Genomic DNA, 20,489 nt, shown 5'->3' on the forward strand with positions numbered 1-20,489 from the left:
AGATTTTGATTTCATTCTGAGTTTCTAAGGGAGCTATACCTCTCAGGTTAGGGCCCAACCTGAGAGCAATAGACCTCCTCTGTGTTGTAATGTTATTTGCCTTTCGTTCCAGCACTTCGTTTCTTTACTTTGACATGCAATTCCAATTTATAGTCTGTTGATTTAGTTTTTATGAGATTGAATAGGATTAGTTTATGGTGAATTTGCTTCCAGTTGCTTAGGTTAGAAGAGGATAGTTATAATTCATTGGAGCTCCAGAAAAAGGTTGAAAGGACCTCACTGCCATCTCTATTAGGGATTGGGGTGTAGTCTGAACCAACCACCAAAACCAAACGCAGTTCTTTTCATGTCCATGCAAGCTGCAATAGTTACTTTAGTCGTAGATCCATCCATGCACTTTGGTCTTGATCATTACTTCTTCATTCCACTTCCATGCACAAGTTTCTTTCACAAATTGCACTGCTGTTCATTGGTTCAAAATAGCATAGTTAATGTAGGTTAAAGAGTTCTCGTTTTTGGTGACATTCAAAGACAATTTGTTTCATCTACACTGCTCCACACCATTCCATTACCTTCCTCTTCTTGTCAACCACAGCTAAAGCCACTCAACCAACCTATGTTCAGTTCGTTTACCTTCCAGCTCTTCCATTACTCACGTAGCTCCATTTACTTAACCTTTTGTTGATCCCATGCTTCCAGCCATCAACCCACTGCATGCACTCTTTCTCCATCTGACTTCTCTGCTCCTGAGCCATCACCAGTTCCATCTCCATCTCACCTATCCTCCCATACCACTCCATCACTTCACCATCTCCCAAAACTCCCACGGTCGAACATCCTGTAGAAGTTAGCAGACTTCCTGTAGAACCCCTGAGTTTCCTGTAGGATCCCCTGCAGACTTCCTGTAGAAGCCTGCAAACTCGGTTGCTGAGCATCCGAACGTGGTAGACTTCTGTGGACTGATGCTAGAGATCCTCTAGGGCCTCTCCTAGTCCCCCTGACCTTGCCCATGCTTTCCTTCCATTCGAACCGCTCCTGCACAGTCAAACCCTAATCAAAAGCATCATCACAATAAATCCAACCACTTAATGAAAAAATACAAAAACATGTCTTTTCAGATGCAAGTAGCTTAGATGCATGTATTTCAGCTCACTGCAAGTAATGGCATCATTGGTAGAAGTTTCATTCACAGTTTTGCATTGTAAGGGCCTAGCTAGTCAAATTAGGGTTTACTAGGGTTTTCATGCTTTGTTGGCTTTCAGTTTCTTTCTGCAAGTAGATTAGCCTCCTTTGAGTTAGCTTTCGTCCATCACTCATAAAGCTTCTTCTGTGAGCATATAGAAGTTGGCTTGAGCCCTAGCGGACTTGTGCCAGCTGACCAAATGACAGCTGCGACAAGAGCTAGTACTTGTGCATACAGCACCGTCGCTTCCAAGTTTGTACGAACTACCGGGTTGATAAAATTAGAGATAGGAAGCTCCAGGAGTTGTAGCATTATTGCTACAATACTGGAGCCCACCACAAAGGAACCTCCTAAAAGGTCCTGGGACCCCAATCACATAGCGCTGAAGTCAACGAGGAATGTAATCTATAGTGGTCTCAGGAATATCTCCTGTCAAGCGCTCGATATGACCCTCCAACTCGGCCAAAACCTCTGCTGATTCGTCCTGTGGGGCTGGCGCGAGTGCAACTGGTTGCTTCCTCTCGTAAGGCCAGAGAGTGGCTGGTCGCTGTGGACCCACATCTGCATTTGAAATTTTCTACTATCAGTTTTGACACAATGGAAAAATAACAAAAAAAATTCAAATAGGAAAAATGTTGAAAAGGATTTTACCTGACTCATCCCACTGCTCTCCTGGTGGAAGAACCATGTCTGGGTCACCACGAAAATCTATCCCAGCGTAAGGGAAGTCCTGAATAGAAAAGACCTGGTTTTCCAGCCATTGGAAATACTCAGGTTTGAATCGAGCAACCTCTGTCCTCTCGTCCAGGTGACGGGCCATAACTGCGACCCATCGCATCAGTTTGGGCTCTCGAGGAAGCCTAGCTCCAACAGTAAGGTGCTATGGGATCAGCATAGGAACCCTCTCCAGGCCAAAACTCACAACCAAAGCCCCATAACCAAAGGTCTTTAGTTGTCCATTTTTGGCCCTGGTCAGTTGGCCTTTCAGATTGGCCAACACGGCATCGCACCAGTTGAAGATGGTGCCTCGAAAGCAATCAACTGCCATACGCATTTGGGATCTGGTGGCAATATGTAATGCGGAAGCTCCGCAAAGTCTGGTGACAGTGAACGCAATCACCATGAGCTCAGGACGGGATATGGTCTTTATGTCTATCCCTTTGTCTCTAGCCTGGCTGTTGCAGTACTCTAGCCTGAGGCTATCGACAGACTTGCCACCTAGCCTAGCCCCAAACAGAGTCAAGTCTTCGCCTCTCTTAGGAAAACCAGTCAAGAAATATATGTCCTCCGACTCGATTTCAAGCTGGTGGCCACCAATGAAGAAGCACTGGTCCTGTATGCTCCATCTATCAACCAACCACTGTAAGAAATCCACCTGAGCCCTCATGCCAGGAATGGCCCAGAATTTGTACAAGCCGCACGCCCTCAAAGCATCAAGTGAAGGCTGATGATTCCATGTGGCAGCATCTACGTCCTCGTGCTCTCGTTCACGCCAATCTAGCATGATGTACTCTCTGCATCAAGTATAAAGACAAATTAAATTACTAGAAATTATTTTGTGTGGTCCATTTTTGAGAATTTTTGGGTTAAAAACCCTTGCGACGGGGACCGCACCCTCCGGGTTAGACATAGTGCATGGGACCGGACTTTGTCTACATGGAAGGTGCGGACCCCGAGCTTTTTCCCAATAGAGAAAAAGTCGGGGTCCGCAGGCCCGCAATGGTAAACCTGCGGGCCCCCGTGCACGGGTTTTGTGCCTAAAAACTCTCCCAAAAATGAAATAAATGACTAAAACAAAAAATTAAATGGTTAAAAATGAAGAGTGGGATGATGTGGATTACCTAGAGAAGACGGCGTTCGATTCCGACGGTTGGATTTCCCGCAATCTTCACGGGAATTTTTCTGAGCAAAAGCACTATTTTCTCACCCAAACTCAAACGGTAAAAATGAATTGACAAAGGCCCTTTTTATAAGTTTTTTGAGTAAATAAATTGCAAATTTGTTTATGTTTCACTTTGAAAAGGTATTTTTGCGACATTTTTATCTATTTCAAATAGGTATGAGTAATGTTTGTGTTTTTGTGCAGGATAAAAGATTATTCAGGCGAAATCTATCATTTTCGACGAAAAAACATTTAGAGTCACCTTTAAGCTCTTTTCTGACTCCTGAAACATGAAAATATTGCCGAGTGTTTCTTTTAAACTCGTTAAAACGGAATTAAAAGACGGTCCACTTACAGCTCTTTTCCGACTGTAAAAAACATGAAAAGATTGCCGGATTTTTGTCGTTTCAAATTCGATATCGGTTATAAAATGACGTGTCATTGATCGCTTTTTTACTTTTTCGGATCAAGGGCACTAATTACGAAAAGTACTCCTTGGTCGTAAAGATCAAGCGGTTCTCTCAAGTATTATTTTATACTTTTTCGGGCTTGGGAGACACAAATTTACGAAAAAGGTCAACCCTGGAGTCTTCTTAAGTTTTTTCAGACTCTCTAAAATTGAAAAACGCCGAGTTTCTCCTATACTAGACTCGTTAAAATTTCACAGTAAAGGACCTGTTCAATTACAAACAGGAACGAACCACTCCTTCTTAGGGTTCGAATTTAAACTAAGTTGGACTCATCCAAAGGATGAGCTTATAATCAAGAAAATGTTATCCTCCTCAAGCTTGTCAAAAATAAAGAGGTACTTGCCAGAAATGGTGGGGGAAAAGAGAGAAAAATGAGCCTGTTTGTCATACTTTGTAACCACTCTTGAACATGACACTTTTATTCACCTGGGTTGGGAAATCCTTTTCCTAACAGTTGATCAAACCACATTGAAAGTCTTCAGCCGGTTTCTGGGTATTAACTTTGGGTCAATTGTCACCAAGCCATCTGTCTTGTCGTTATGTGTTCAAGAGGTCACTTCCAATAAGCCATTCATCTGCAAAATATCTTTCATCCATCTTGACCATCCCTGAGTCAGTTCTTGCAACTAAATTTCTTCAACTCGATCTATGATTTCGTATTGTGGGCTCGCCTATGACGGATCGCTTTCTATCCACATCATCTCATTATCTAGAAAGATGATGTAGGAATCGTCAGTTCCTTGAGATCTGCATGCCTCAATGGCAGGTTTCTCCCCTTTGACGACAGTTGACATCATTGACTTTCGATCAAAGGATTCCGTGACATGTTCGACATCAACACATTTATTCGCATCTCATGGATTGTACTGGGTACTTTGAGAGCCATTGACATCACTGGTGGTTTCTCTCACACTTGTTAACAGTTTACATCATTGACTGGTAATCAAGTGGTTTCTACCATGTTCGACATCAACACAGTTCGACATCAACACATTCATTTGCATGGATAGAATCGTACTGTTTCGGGAAGTAGAAATGAAGACCCTGGATCTAGTTTCCACAATCCAGGCTGCGAGGAATTTTGTATTCATTATATAATGGACTATTCATAAACAGATGGTTGCGTCCATACTGTGTCCACAGAGTCTTTACTTGTGATGTTTTACAAGATCATTCCTATATCAGAGCAGTAATTAGTTTTTCTAGTCAATTTTGATCTGAGTATGGGAATGCCTACCTCAGCAATGATATGATCTCATATATATCTTGCATTGAATGTTTTTACAGGTTCCAACCGGGCTCTCCACAAGATGATCCTCGAAATAATAAAGTACTTCACTCTTCCTAAATGATAATAAATCCTCATCTACTACAGACTTCGCACTTTAGGGGGCAATCTGTTACACAAAAATATCGTCACCATGATTATTTGCAGTCAGTATGGGTCTATCATCACTTGTACTGTCCTCCTAAGCAAGTCTCAGACCTCAGCTCTTCAAACCAAGCTTTGAAAATGAGAGAAAGACATTAAAAATCAATGTAACTCTAGTTCCGCACTTTCTCTCACTGTCACTTGCAGTCCCGCACCTTCTGTGTACAAAAACTGCGGACCTACCTGCTCTGTCCCTAATGGTGTAGGTGCGGACCCCTGTGAAAGTCAAAAGGTGCAAGTTTTATCTTAAAAAACTCACTTTGGGTTAATTCTAGAGTTTTCTAGAAGGAATTTTGACGTGGATTGTTCGCTCTGAGGTGGTTCATGCATCCCAAAAGAGAAGGAGCTAATCCTTGATGAGAGGAGCTATCCCTTTGAAGGAGGGCTTTATCCCTTTGAAGGAGGACCTAGTAACCTCCCTCCATTGCACTATAAACACAGGCATTGGGCTGGTTGCTAGAGAGGTTAGAAGCTGAACATTTTTGAGGGTAAATGCTGGTGAAATCAAGACTTCCTAGTTGAGCTTAGGAGGAGAGATCACATACCTTTTTGGCTTCATTGGGGAGTGAGTGAAACTTGTCAAAGTAGAGGAGACTTCTTGCTGGACCCTGGGAGGAGCTTGTACAGCGTCAAGGCAAAGGTTGTAAAGTTCTTCTTCTTTTGAATTAATACAATCAAACTCATTTTTCTCAACAAGTATCTCATGTTATTTGTTTCATGGACTCCTTGACTTTCATGTTAAATATGTTTTATGCAATTGGCTTTTCAGGTGCTATTTAATTTGTTTGCCTTGTTTGTGTTTGCAGATTCTCGACAAAGGAGCTCATTTGGATCGAATGAGCGAGGGCATCCACAAGCTTGCGTTGGATCTAAGGTAGGCCCTAAAAACACTTGTTTGCCATTGTTAATCAAAGAATATTTAGAGAAAGATAGTGTCTGGTTGGTTTGCTTGTCATTAGGTCTTCTTTAGATTCTAGGAAGGTCTATCTTGTCCGCAAGATCGACTCATTCCATGTGACAATCCTATAAGTTAGGATAAAAATATTGTAAAACTCTGAAATATGCAGAGCGCGAAATGTAAAAGGTCGAGTCAAAGGGTTGTCTGCTCAAGAAATAATATAGAATAATAGGGAGTAAGTTGGCCTACCCATGGTCCAGAGACCATGGGAATGTATAAATAGAGTGGGCCTCTAAGGGTAGAAGGTATTTTTTTGGGGGAAAAGAATGATTTGTAGTGCTATGGGTATGTGAATGTTATATGCGCATCTGTAAATCTGAGTCGAGGGTATTAGGTAGTAGATAGAGGTTCTACAGTTGTGTGCGCAGAGGCCTAGTAGAGTCTACAACTATGTGCGCAGACCCCTGCTGCTAAGTGTGCAGGACAGATCTGGATGTATTGGTGAAGAAATTGAATAAAGATAAGTTTATTTTCAAATTCTGTGTTAAATATGAATTATTATGGATCTGGCTAATGTATGATTAATATATTGTTTGATCTATGCGCGGATGTTTATGATATGAATTTATGCGAGTTTGTATCTATTCTAAGTGTGCGAACTGGTTAATTTTGTTAAATTTTTTCTTAAAGACCATGTAAAGTAGATTTAATCTATAAACAAGCGCATTAATAAGTATTAAGGAATATTCTGGCCTAGATCTGTGTGAAGCCATGGAACAGTGTGCGAAACCTCTAGACCACATCAAGACATCCCAAGGGTGTAGAAACTTGGTTCCAGCACCCTCCCCTGCTACCTTGGGTGAGACCTCAGTCCGCGCTCCACAGGTTGTGGCCGAAAGGGCCAGTAGATGCGGGATTTGTTCAACTAAATAACTCTTCCGAACTTGGGTAAAGCCCCTATAAGCCAAAAAATGGTTCTGTTGCAAGGACTGGGATCTGCATAAGGGGTGTCTGATGTTGAATGCTAGAACTCTACAGAGAAAGAATTTAAGGGTCGAAGGAATCAAGAGCAGTAATAGTTCAGAATACATTGACGCGCAAACCAGAGGTTGACAATGATGAGCACGATCCAGCTACCAGTATTCAAAGGGGCAAGAAGCGAAGATCCAGAACAATTTTGGTTCGTGTTAACATCGGTATGGAACACACATAGAATTATGGATGATAATATCAGAAAGGCTACCTTAGTTAGTGTGCTATAGGACCGAGTGCTGACATGGTACATAAAGTACTCAAGCGATCACCCGACTGCAGGGACAACAAAGATCCAGACCGAACTAAAGAAATAATTTAGCCGGCCGAAGTCAGAAACATAGTTGATCATAGGGTTCAAGGAGATCGTGATGATGCCTGGTGAAACCCCGTGGGATTTAGATCAAAGATTGAAAAGCACCATCCGCGAAGCAAACATGACACTAATGGATGCGCAGCACTGCGCTTGGCTTATGGCATCATTAACACCACATCTGAGGATGGATTTGTCACAACAAGAAATCTCAACCCAGGCCGAAGCATTGGAGACAGCGATGAGGTTGCATGAAACTCCGTTACAGGACCCGGGGTTGGGAGTTCAGCAAATCCAAGCGTAGATACAAAACTTGTGTTTGGAAATGAAGAAGTTAAAACAGGAACAGGCACCTCACCCAGAAGTCTGGGAGGAAGTATGGTGTATAAAGTGCAGGAGCCAAGGGCATGATAAAGATCACTACTTGGTCTTGGCGAATTATGTGGCAATGGGGGGACCAACACCATTGCAACCAGAGGCACAGGCAGGGCCAAGCGTGACAACCTCGCTCTAGTGCGTAATCTGTCAAGTGGGAGGAAAGCATAACACAGATAACTGTCATCTACTGCCAAAGCTCAACTAGACACCCTAACAGCTATTTTGCAACTTTTCCAGATCAGTGGGCCACGTGGAAAGAGACCGTCGTAGCTATCAGTTATTAATGGACTTGTCACTTGCCTACAGAATGTAGAATACCAACCCAACTAGAATATCATGCACTTACTGTGAGTAATTCGATCATGAGCTGATAGATTACCCTACACTGATAGCGCAGATTCATGAAAAAGGGGCAGCGCAACCTATGATGACCCAGAACGTGCAGATGATGAGGTCTGAACCCCGCGACGAAGACCCCAAACTAAACATGGTACTAAGAAGTGGCATGGCCACAAGAGAGGATAAAGGGAACTTAAGTAAGGAAGATGCAAGGGTTGGCAAGGAGACATATCTGGAAGCTAGGGAGAGCTTTGCGGAGGTCTCTACCCCAGGTAGCAGGGATCAACTTGAGCAGGACAGGGATCCCTCGATGCTAACTACCCTTTTAGAGACATGCATAAAATTGCTACGCGACAATAGGGCAGTTAGAGGCTTGCAAGAATTAATAAATAAGTGCACGGGGATGCAAGAACCTAGCGTGGTCTGAAAACTAAGAAAACATGCAACATGGATGGGGCAAGAGATGCGATTAACGGCACAAATTGGCGACTATGAGATGGATCAGATCATTCTAGATTTAGGGTCGGATGAAAATGTACTGCCTAAACAAACTTGGAAGTGCATGGGTAGGCCTACACTACAATGGTCTCCTATTCAATTATGGATGGAGAACCAACACAAGATCCTACCCATGGGAAGGTTGTAGGGAATTACAGTAGATATAGAAAGCACGAGCACCAGAACAGACTTTGAAGTAATAGAAATTGTGGATGAAAGTACGCCTTATCTTGTGTTGTTAGGAATAGACTGGGCCACCGACATGAATGGGGTTATTAATTTAAAGAAGCAGACAATGATATTTGAAAAGACCCTCTACTTAGTCGTTCCGCTAGATCCAGGTAAAGGACCACGCTACATTGAACCCATGCACAACAAAGAAAGTGACGATGAATTAGACTGTATCTACAAAATTTCTGCACAAAGGCAAGAACGAGTCAAGTCAACGAAGGAAAGAAAAATATCATGGGGCTATGCAGAGTCCTGTACCACCAATTCAGATGAAGAAGACGAGCTGTGGCATAACAGGTTGAACGAAGTAACCACGTTACACTGCAATATGATGACTAAATCTCTGTACTGTGTTAGGGCTGATGTCATAGACATATTTTGGCACTGCAACCCCAAACTCATATGTTCATAAACCAAGAGCTCTTTAGTCCCTAAAAGTGTTGTTTCATACCCTAAAGGATCATGGTCAACCGATTACATAATTTCCCAGAAGTTCCACTTGAACAACTACTCAGAACTGGCCAAAACTAGACCATACTGATTGCTCCATGGTCAAGGTACGATGCATACTGGTTGCCACACTAGCTAGGTGCGATGCATACTGAAATGACCTTCTGTGGGGTGTGATGAGCAAGAATATACAAATGGCAGAGACAGTTTGCTAAGTGGATGATCATGGAAACTTCCAGAAACTTCACCTGTGACGCTTGCCTCTCTAAATTCACCCAGGGATGAGTAAGAGATCAATGAAATCTTCAAGTGGAACCAAGAACTATCAGTGGAATGACACTAATCAAAAAACAAAAGCTGACTCACACCCTTGCAAGACATCTATAAATGGATCCCTCATCTGAGAGATCTAGAGGCTGAAGTTTTGTAATTTGTAAGGTAGTGTTGTTGGTTTATCTGTGAAAAGAGACATTGTATTGTTGGGTGATCTTGCTTTCATGAGGTGAAGAGGGCTTCTATGCTGGGAGGATGATACTAGATCAGACAACTGGGTTGTAACCCTCTCTTTTACTATTAATAAATTTCTTTGAGTTTTCCTCCATATAATCATGTATTTGTGAATCTTATTGTTTATGAATGCAATTGTATGGTCAATGTGTTTCTGATTCTGCATTGTTTATGATGTTTTAGATAGAGATGCTTTGATGGTTTTCTGTTACTTTGACTCTACACGTACTCTTTGAAGTGAGACAAGTAGGAGAAGAGTAGCGAATTCTATCGAGGGAAAGAGAAATCAAGCAAGGATCAAAGCGGAAGATCCAGGTTGGTCCTCTTTTCTTCCCTCTTATCTATCACATCTAAAGGAAATCTCGAATTGCTTTGATTGTTTGTTTCTAATATAGCTACCCATCTTAGTGGGACTAGCAGTTCAAATCGACACTAGTTTTCCCTAAAACAAGATGGCAACTCCACTGGGGAACGAATAGTTTGTTTTGTTTGTTTATTGTTTTCTTTATAAACTATAGATGGATCCTGAAGTTAGCCAGCGAGCTTTCCAAACGCCTTTGCTATGCAATTTCAAAGTAGATGAATGCTGCTTCAGTTAATCTCTGGGTTGGTTTATGAACTGAACATCTGACTTAGAAGCATTCTAAGTGCCCTTGTGGTAGCTCATAACCTCATAAGATCATACCCCTATACTTTGCTTTTATTATCCATCATAACTTAGCCTAAATCACTGAACTTAGTTGCAAATTTTGAGCAAAAACCAAGCTCAGTTTGGCTCCTTGGTCCATCGCACTATCTATAACTAGGCAGCCTGTATGCATCACACCTCCCATGTGTTGCAGGTGAGATGCATCCCTGTTTCCCTGTGTTGCAGGTGCGATGATTGAGTGATATTGTTTCTCTCTTTGAAAGTTGATTTTTTCTCCTGATTTTCAGCTTTATTCAGTAGTTTTGTTGTTCATGATCAGTATCTTCTTGCTGAAACCTTCTTCCTTCACATATTTCAGCCTCCATTAGTTAGGAATTGTAAATGTTTTTGTGTATTTGTAAATCATTTACAGTCTTCATTTGTCAAGAGTAGCTTAATCGAACTGTCGTTTTTTGATGCAAGTGTCGTAATTGTCACTTTGAATCAAAAGAAGAGCATCGTAAAGTCTTCCTATTCTAGATAGTTGATTGTACTTTTGTCATTGTACTTGATTTGAATTATTAGTATTTGAAGTGTCGAAAGTAGTTTTCAATTCGAAATCGAAAAGTCTCATCTTAGTCTTCCTTTCGTTTTGAAAAGAAATTGTTAGAAATGTCACTTTAAAAGAAAATAGTTCAGATCTGTACTTAGCTTTCCTTTTTGGCATCCACACATTAAGGAAACGGAAAAAAAGAATACATGCATGTGCATTTGCATTTTGACTGCATGCAGAATATGATTTAGGAAAGTGCATTTAGTGTGTTCTCTATGCTCTCTTCTGAAAGGAAAAAATCATAATCTTCTTTCCTTTGTAGCTAGGATTTTCATTGCTAAATGAAAATAAATGACTGTTTATCATTTTAGATTGCATATTTAGGAATTTTACATCTACATCATGTGGTGAACCTTGAAAGACAAAATTCTAAACAAGATCAACTCTAAAATAAATCTCAACAAACATAAAAATGCTTTGGAACCTAACGCAACACATCTAGAAGTCTAGACTAGAGACGTGTTTCAACGTCATAAAACCTGGTAACTATCATTTTCATCGAAGGTTGGGTGATTCCTCCTCTTTGATACAACAAGTGCCAGTACGGACTTGTGCTCCCCATAGCGTCGAGTATATATTGGAGACCACAATAAGCTAATATCCTTTATCCTTAGGAATCTATGTCTGCCACCCTATCGATTGCAATGCACTGAACACAACGTTCAGGAAGATTGAGTGCCATACTTCTCTATCATTTATCACCAAGGTGTATTTTGTAGTTGTGTGATCGGTTTGGTAATCCCTCTGTCTAGATTTCCAGAGTAGTCACTTTCATTCATTTTCGACTCTTTAAAAGAAAAGGTCCATCTAAGCACTTGTCACTTCAGGCTCATTAAAAATAGAAGGCGACTATAGTCACCTTTAGCTTTTTCTCGACTCTTAAAAATTGAAAAAGCAAGTTGTGTCAAATTGTCTTTATAATTTATTTAAATCGGAATTACATCCCTATTCGTTCGTTGATCTGAGGTTGAGATAATGGAGTCCACCAATCAAGGAATCCATCTTGGAGGGAATCCTAGTCCTTTCTCCTCTTGGAGAGATATTGGTTCTCCATATATGGCTACATTGTCCCTTCCAGGAATCACAATTGGCCTGTTTGTAGAAACTTTTTCTACAAATCATCTAGCTCTGATACCATGTAGAAATTTTGAATAATTTAACACATATTCAACAGATATTATCCTGATCATGTACTATTGCGGAATACATACACAATACATAAGCTCCTCTACGTTGATCATCAATATAGCAGCATCAATAACAATAAAACATCAAGAGCATTCACACATTAACACAGTATGTAACCCGGGGAAAGCATCTCTCTAAAAACCCCACACTATCTGTATATTAATGATTGATACCATGTAACATTACAAAGTACAATGCTTATCACAAGCAATCCAGTACCAGCTCCACCTGTTACACACAATACAGCTCAGATCTGATCTCCAAATCTATTCCACTGCTTGCCTGCCTCTCTAGCTCAATACCTGCTCAAGAACTGATGAGAATGGTTTACCAAACTCGTATTTCACCTGCAAAGAATCACTCACACTGTGTTGGACGTGAGCACAGGCCACAATTCTTGGTATTGGCCAATTCATTGGCATACTCAATCCCTCTGATTGTGCAAATCATCATGCACAGCTATAGTCACAACTGATAGCAATATGATCCTCTAACACCTGTCCCTGTTGAACTGAACATGCACTGACATGTAACTGAGTTAACTGATGTATTCTATAGTTTCATTATGAGTTAATAACTTGTGAATTAATTAATAACTAATTCACCCAACTCATCACTAGTCTATTTGCCAAATAGACTAAATACAACTAGTTTAACAAAGCTAAACTGAACACAACTCCATCAACTGCAACTCCAGTCCACTAAACTCAACTCACTTGAGTTCTAATTGAAGTCTTGCATGCAAATATTAGTCATCCCATAGGTAACCACGTATTTCCTTCTGGGATCTACATGTACCACATCCGTAGCTCATCCTGAAGTGCTCCAAGAGAATAAGATCAAGTTTATAGTCCAAATATTATTATGAGACAATAATATTTGACTTTTCTATTTTTGACAGCCAGTCTAAAAATAGACTTTGATCACTCATACTGTGATCACTCATACTGTGGTCACCCATACTATGGTCACCCATACTGTGATCACCCATACTGTGGTCACCCATACAGTGATCATCCCTGCTGATATCAAAAATAGAACTTGCGCCATAATTTTCCTGTGGGCCCACTTAGTGAAGGCGACTCTTTTCACTAAGCTCCATCATCTTGTTGCAATCTCAACACTCCCTCTCAACAAGATATGGATTATCAGCAACCCCTATCCTACCTTGGTGGTACTCGAATTTGCTCCTAGTGAGAGCCTTCGTCAGAATATCAGCATCCTGATCCTCCGTTGGAATGTATGAAAGCAACATGATCCTCCGATGCACACAATATTTGATATGATGGTACGTGATGTTGTCCGTTGAGATCCCTACCCAATCTGCATCCTCCTGTCTATACCAATATCCATATCTCGATGTGCCTCTCAAGTAGCGCAATACATGCTTTCCCACCTTCCAGAAGAGCTTGGTAGGCTTAACCATAGCTTGTGAAAGCTGGTTAACTGCATAGCATATATCAGGTCGTGTATTAACAAAATACATCAGCGACCCCACCAACTGTCGATAAACAGTGGCATCCACTTCTTCTCCCGAAGTGGCATCCTCCTTCCTCCAACATCCAGGAAGAGGAGTATCAACAGGCTTGCAGCATGCATGTTGAACTTCTCCAGTATCTCCCGAGCATACTTGCCCTGAGAAACAAACAGTCCACCATTGCGCTGCCATATTTCCAATCCTAGGAAATATTGAAGGAGGCCCAAGTCCTTCATCTCAAACTCTGTAGCAAGATCCTTCTTGCATGACAGTATCAACAGCTCATCACTCGTTAGAATCAAATCATCAACATACAGTACAATGATAAGCAACTTACCCTCCACCACAATCTGGTATAGGTTAGGATCCGCCTCGCTCTTGGAGAATCCAAGTCCTATGAAATAGCTGTCTATCCATGTGTACCAAGCACGTGGTGCTTGCTTCAATCCATACAGCGCTCTCTTGAGCCTGCACACATGCGACTCGCTGTTGAAGACCTCAAAGCCTTCGGCTTGCTCAATGTACACCTCCTCCTCAATGACTCCGTTGAGGAACGCAGTCTTCACATCCATCTGATGAATGTGCCATCCCATCTGCGCTGAGAGAGCAAGAATCGTCCATATGGAAGAATACCTTGCGACAGGTGCAAAGGTCTCCTCATAATCAATCCCCTCTATCTGTGAAAAGCCTCAGGCAACAATCTTGCCTTGTGCTTCTCTACACTCCCGTCATCTGCTTGCTTAAATTTGTAGATCCATCTCGAACCCACCATTGATTTCCCTTCTGGTCTAGGAACAATCTCCCATGCACTGTTTCTGACAATAGAATCATACTCTTCCACCATGGCGTCTACTCATGCGGGATCCTCCACAGCTTCCTCGAAAGAGGATGGCTCAGTCACAACACACTTGCTCATAAGAGCCATGTATCTAGTGTACCTATCAGGTGACTGTCTCTGCCTGCGTTGGGCTGTAGGTGGTCCTACAACTTTCTCTACATCTTGAGCCAGTCGCTCAGCTTCTGTTAAGCGCTTTCGTCCTCTGATGGTTGGCGTTAAATGAGTGGTCTCTTCCACTCCATGAACCTCGTCTTGTGGCTGATCCACGTCCTGAAGCTCATCCTTAGGAACTAATAGCTCCTCATCTACATGCAAGTGTAGCTCCCTCTCAAGTGAACACTTCATGGCTTTCTCCTCCTGAAATTTTATATCCCGTCGCACAATAGTTTTACTACTGTCTGGAAAATACACACGATAGTTGTGGGGCGTATCAGTGTACCCCACAAATATCCCAACCTCTGCGGTCGGCTCCAACTTCTTCTTGGCATCCTTCGTCACATGCATGTAAACGTTAGCACCAAAAATCCTCAAATGAGAAAGATCAGGCTTCTTACCAGAATAAGCCTCCTCAGGTGTACTCATGCCAAGTATCCTATGAGGACAATGGTTCTGCACATAAACTGTTGTATTGCATGCTTCCACCCACAAGTGAAGGGGTAGGCCCTGATCATGCAACATTGCCCATGCAGCACCCACAATCGTTCTGTTCTTCCGCTCAGCTGCCCCGTTCCGCTATGGGTTATGGGGAGCTATGAGCTCTCTTCGAATCCCTTCTGCCTTGCAGAAATCCTTGAACTCATCCGAGATGTATTCACCACCATTATCGCTCCTAAGAGCCTTCACCTTCTTCGCCGACTCCTTCTTGACCAGTGCTTTGAATTCAGAGAACTTTGAATATGTCTCGCTCTTCTTCTGCATGAAGAAGATCTAGCACTTACGAGAGAAATCATCAACAAAAATCACATAATACCTGTGTTTTGCTGTCGAAGCAACTGAGAAAGGTCCACACACGTCTGTGTGAATTCTCTCAAGGATCATCATGGCGTGACTATCCTTCTCGTGAAAGGTGGCTTTCACAAACTTCCCCAAAGTACACCCCTTGCACTGATCTGACTGAGCAAGTGTGCCTTTAGGAAGCCCTGTAGTGATCTGCTGCAGTATCTTCAAGGCTCCATGGTGAAGGTGACCCAATCTCCTGTTCCACAACTCACCATCATCCTGGCTCACCAATCCTTCTGCCTTGCCCGCCATTGCTGCACATCCATCTACATGCAACTGATAAAGGTTCCTCACTCGTACCCCTATCTTCCAGGTCTCACCAGTTGTCTTGCTACGTAGGAAAGCCTTTCCCTCATTGAAAACAACATCATACCCCTTGTCTTCTAACATCACCACTGAGATAAGATTCTTATTCAATCCTGGAACATGCATGACTTCCTTCAATATGAAGGGTTTACTAGACTCCCTCTCAAAGGAAATGGTACCAATACCGGTCACACTGTATCTACCATCATCGCCCATCTCGATGTGCACTCCAAGATCTTTGTCCTCCAGATCAGAGAACAAATCTCTATCTCCCGTCATGTGAAAAGACGCACCACTGTCCAAGAACCACACCGATCCCATCACACATGAAACCAAGCATGCGATCAATGAAAAATCAAGCTCAAACTGTGAGGGTAGAGCCTCTCCTGCTGAAGATCCAACAGCCTGCTTGTTCTTCTTCTTCTGCGGACAATTAGTGGCATAGTGTCTGTGCTAGTGACAGTGAAAACACTTCACCTTGGACATATCCTGCTTCTTGCCTTTCGCACCAGACTGAGAAGCTTTCTTTCTCTTCCCTTTCTTTGCTTTGGTAGCCAAAGCGCAATTCTCTTCATCAGCTCCCTTTGACGAAGATCCATCCCTAGTACTCCGCCTAATCTCCTCCTGCACAAGATCTGACCATAGTCTTTCCCATCCTGGCAATTTCTCCCGACCATTGAAAGAGTCCTGATAGGAATGCCAACTCTTTGAAAGACCAAGGAGACCCAAGCTCACCAATTCCTCATCATCGACAGTAACCCCCACACTTCCCAGCTCATCTCGACACTGATTGAACTTCATGAGATACTTGGGCATACTGTCACCCTTCTCGCATTTGATGTTTCTGAGTTTATCTTTGAGCGCCAGCTTCCTCTTATCGCTCTTGCTTTGGAAAAGATCTGTTAAAGCCTTCCACATCAGATATGGAGAAGTCTTTCCATGTAGACTGGACACAATATGATCCTTCACGCCCTCCAATAGAATCCTTCGACATTTTTCGGTCTTCTTTTGCCAAACTTCTGCCTCAGCAACATCAGTGGGCTTTGAGACATCCGTCTCTATGAACTCCTTCGGCCCATTATCATCCAATACTACCTCCATCCTATCCTTCCATGCAATGTAGTTCGAGCTGCCCTCAAGAGCATACTCCAATCGCAATCCGTTGAAAGACATTGCTGCGTTGCCACCAAGAAAACACTGCTGCAAATTCGAATTTCCACCAGCTCCAACTCAACCGCTTCCGATCTAAAATTCATGAGAACAAAATATTTCTCGTACAGAGATTGACTATATGGGCATTCACCGGATATCTCACCTTCCAAAGGAAGGATGAATCCAGAGGCTACCTGGCCCGATTATAGACTCTGCTTGAAGAAATAGAATGTAAACACTTCCTGAATAGTAGATCTGATGATCAACAGCTCTGATACCATGTAGAAACTTTTTCTACAAATCATCTAGCTCTGATACCATGTAGAAATTTTGAATAATTTAACACATATTCAACAAAGATTATCTTGATCATGTACTATTGCGGAATACATACACAATACATAAGCTCCTCTACATTGATCATCAATATAGCAGCATCAATAACAATAAAACATCAAGAGCATTCACACATTAACACAATATGTAACCCGGGGAAAGCATCTCGCTAAAAACCCCACACTATTTGTATATTAATGATTGAGACCATGTAACATTACAAAGTACAATGCTTATCACAAGCAATCCAGTACCAGCTCCACCTGTTACACACAATACAGCTCAGATTTGATCTCCAAATCTATTCCACTGCTTGCCTTCCTCTCCAACTCAATACCTGCTCAAGAACTGATGAGAATGGTTTACCAAACTCGTATTTCACCTGCAAAGAATCACTCGCACTATGTTGGACGTGGGAACAGGCTACAATTCATGGTATTGACCAATTCATTGGCATACTCAATCCCTCTAATTATGCAAATCATCATGCACAGCTATAGTCACAACTGATAGCAATATGATCCTCTAACACCTGTCCCTGCTGAACTGAACATGCACTGACATGAAACTGAGTTAACTGATGTATTCTATAGTTGCATTATGAATTAATTAATAACTAATTCACCCAATTCATCTCTAGTCTATTTTCCATTTAGACTAAATACAACCAGTTTAACAAAGCTAAACTAAACACAACTCCATCAACTGCACCTCTAGTCCACTAAACTCAACTCACTTGAGTTCTAACTGAAGTCCTGCATGCAAATATTAGTCATCCCATAGGTACCCACATATTTCCTTCTGGGATCTACATGTACCACATCCGTAGCTCATCCTGAAGTACTCTAAGAGAATAAGATCAAGTTTATAGTCCAAATATTATTATGAGACAATAATATTTGACTTTTCTATTTTTGACAGCCAGTCTAAAAATAGACTTTGATCACTCATACTATGATCACTCATACTGTGGTCACCCATACTGTGGTCACCCATACTGTGATCACCCATACAGTGATCATCCCTGCTGGGATCAAAAATAGAACTTGTGCCATAATTTTCCTGCAGGCCCACTTAGTGAAGGCGACTCTTTTCACTAAGCTCCATCATCTTGTTGCAATCTCAACACTCCCTCTCAACAAGATATGGATTATCAGCAACCCCTATCCTACCTTGGTGGTACTCGAGTTTGCTCCTAGTGAGAGCCTTCGTCAGAATATCAGCATCCTGATCCTCCGTTGGAATGTATGAAAGCAACATGATCCTCCGCTGCACACAATATCTGATATGATGGTACGTGATGTTGTCCGTTGAGATCCCTACCCAATCTGCATCCTCCTGTCTGTACCAACATCCATATCTCGATGTACCTCTCAAGTAGCGCAATACATGCTTTCCCACCTTCCAGAAGAGCTTGGTAGGCTTAACCATAGCTTGTGAAAGCTGGTTAACTGCATAGCATATATCAGGTCATGTATTAACCAAATACATCAGCGACCCCACCAACTGTCGATAAACAGTGGCATCCACTTCTTCTCCCGAAGTGGCATCCTCCTTCCTCCAACATCCAGGAAGAGGAGTATCAACAGGCTTGCAGCATGCATGTTGAACTTCTCCAGTATCTCCCGAGCATACTTGCCCTGAGAAACAAACAGTCCACCATTGCGCTGCCATATTTCCAATCCTAGGAAATATTGAAGGAGGCCCAAGTCCTTCATCTCAAACTCTGTAGCAAGATCCTTCTTGCATGATAGTATCAATAGCTCATCACTCGTTAGAATCAAATCATCAACATACAGTACAATGATAAGCAACTTACCCTCCACCACAATCTAGTATAGGTTAGGATACGCCTCGCTCTTGGAGAATCCAAGTCCTATGAAATAGCTGTCTATCCATGTGTACCAAGCACGTGGTGCTTGCTTCAATCCATACAGTGCTCTCTTGAGCCTGCACACATGTGACTCGATGCTGAAGACCTCAAAGCCTTCGGCTTGCTCAATGTACACCTCCTCCTCAATCACTCCGTTGAGGAACACAGTCTTCACATCCATCTGATGAATGTGCCATCCCATCTGTGCTGAGAGAGCAAGAATCGTCCATATGGAAGAATACCTTGCAACAGGTGCAAAGGTCTCCTCATAATCAATCCCCTCTATCTGTGAAAAGCCTCAGGCAACAATCTTGCCTTGTGCTTCTCTACCCTCCCGTCAGCTGCCTACTTAACTTTGTAGATCCATCTCGAACCCACCATTGATTTCCCTTCTGATCTAGGAACAATCTCCCATGCACTGTTTCTGACAATAGAATCATACTCTTCCACCATGGCATATACTCATGTGGGATCCTCCACAGCTTCCTCGAAAGAGGATGGCTCAGTCACAACACACTTGCTCATAAGAGCCATGTATCCAGTGTACCTATCAGGTGACTATCTCTGCCTGCGTTGGGCTGTAGGTGGTCCTACAACTTTCTCTACATCTTGAGCCAGTCGCTCAGCTTCTGTCAAGCGCTTTCGTCCTATGATGGTTGGCGTTGCATGAGTGGTCTCTTCCACTCCATGAACCTTGTCTTATGGCTGATCCACGTCCTGAAGCTCATCCTTAGGAACTAATAGCTCCTCATCTACATGCAAGTGTAGCTCCCTCTCAAGTGAACACTTCATGGCTTTCTCCTCCTGAAATTTTATATTCCGTCGCACAATAGTTTTACCACTGTCTGGAAAATACACACAATAGTTGTGGGGTGTATCAGTGTACCCCACAAATATCCCAACCTCTGCGGTCGGCTCCAACTTCTTCTTGGCATCCTTCGTCACATGCATGTAAACGTTAGCACCAAAAATCCTCAAATGAGAAAGATCAGGCTTCTTACCAGAATAAGCCTCCTCGGGTGTACTCATGCCAAGTATCCTATGAGGACAACGGTTCTGCACATAAACTGTTGTATTGCATGCTTCCGCCCACAAGTGAAGGGGTAGGCCCTGATCATGCAACAATTCCCGTGCAGCACCCACAATCGTTTTGTTCTTCCGCTCAGCTGCCCCGTTCTGCTATGGGTTATGGGGAGCTATGAGCTCTCTTCGAATCCCTTCTGCCTTGCAGAAATCCTTGAACTCGTCTGAGATGTATTCACCACCATTATCGCTCATAAGAGCCTTCACCTTCTTCGCCAACTCCTTCTCGACCAGTGCTTTGAATTCAGAGAACTTTGAATATGTCTCGCTCTTCTTCTGCATGAAGAAGATCTAGCACTTACGAGAGAAATCATCAACAAAAATCACATAATACCTGTGTTTTGTTGTCGAAGCAACTGAGAAAGGTCCACACACGTCTGTGT

The sequence above is a fragment of the Pinus tabuliformis genome, chromosome 9 (genome assembly GCF_031772625.1).
Source record: "Pinus tabuliformis cultivar Carrire ecotype Pingquan chromosome 9, CPIR1, whole genome shotgun sequence".
Taxonomy (NCBI): Eukaryota; Viridiplantae; Streptophyta; class Pinopsida; order Pinales; family Pinaceae; genus Pinus; species Pinus tabuliformis.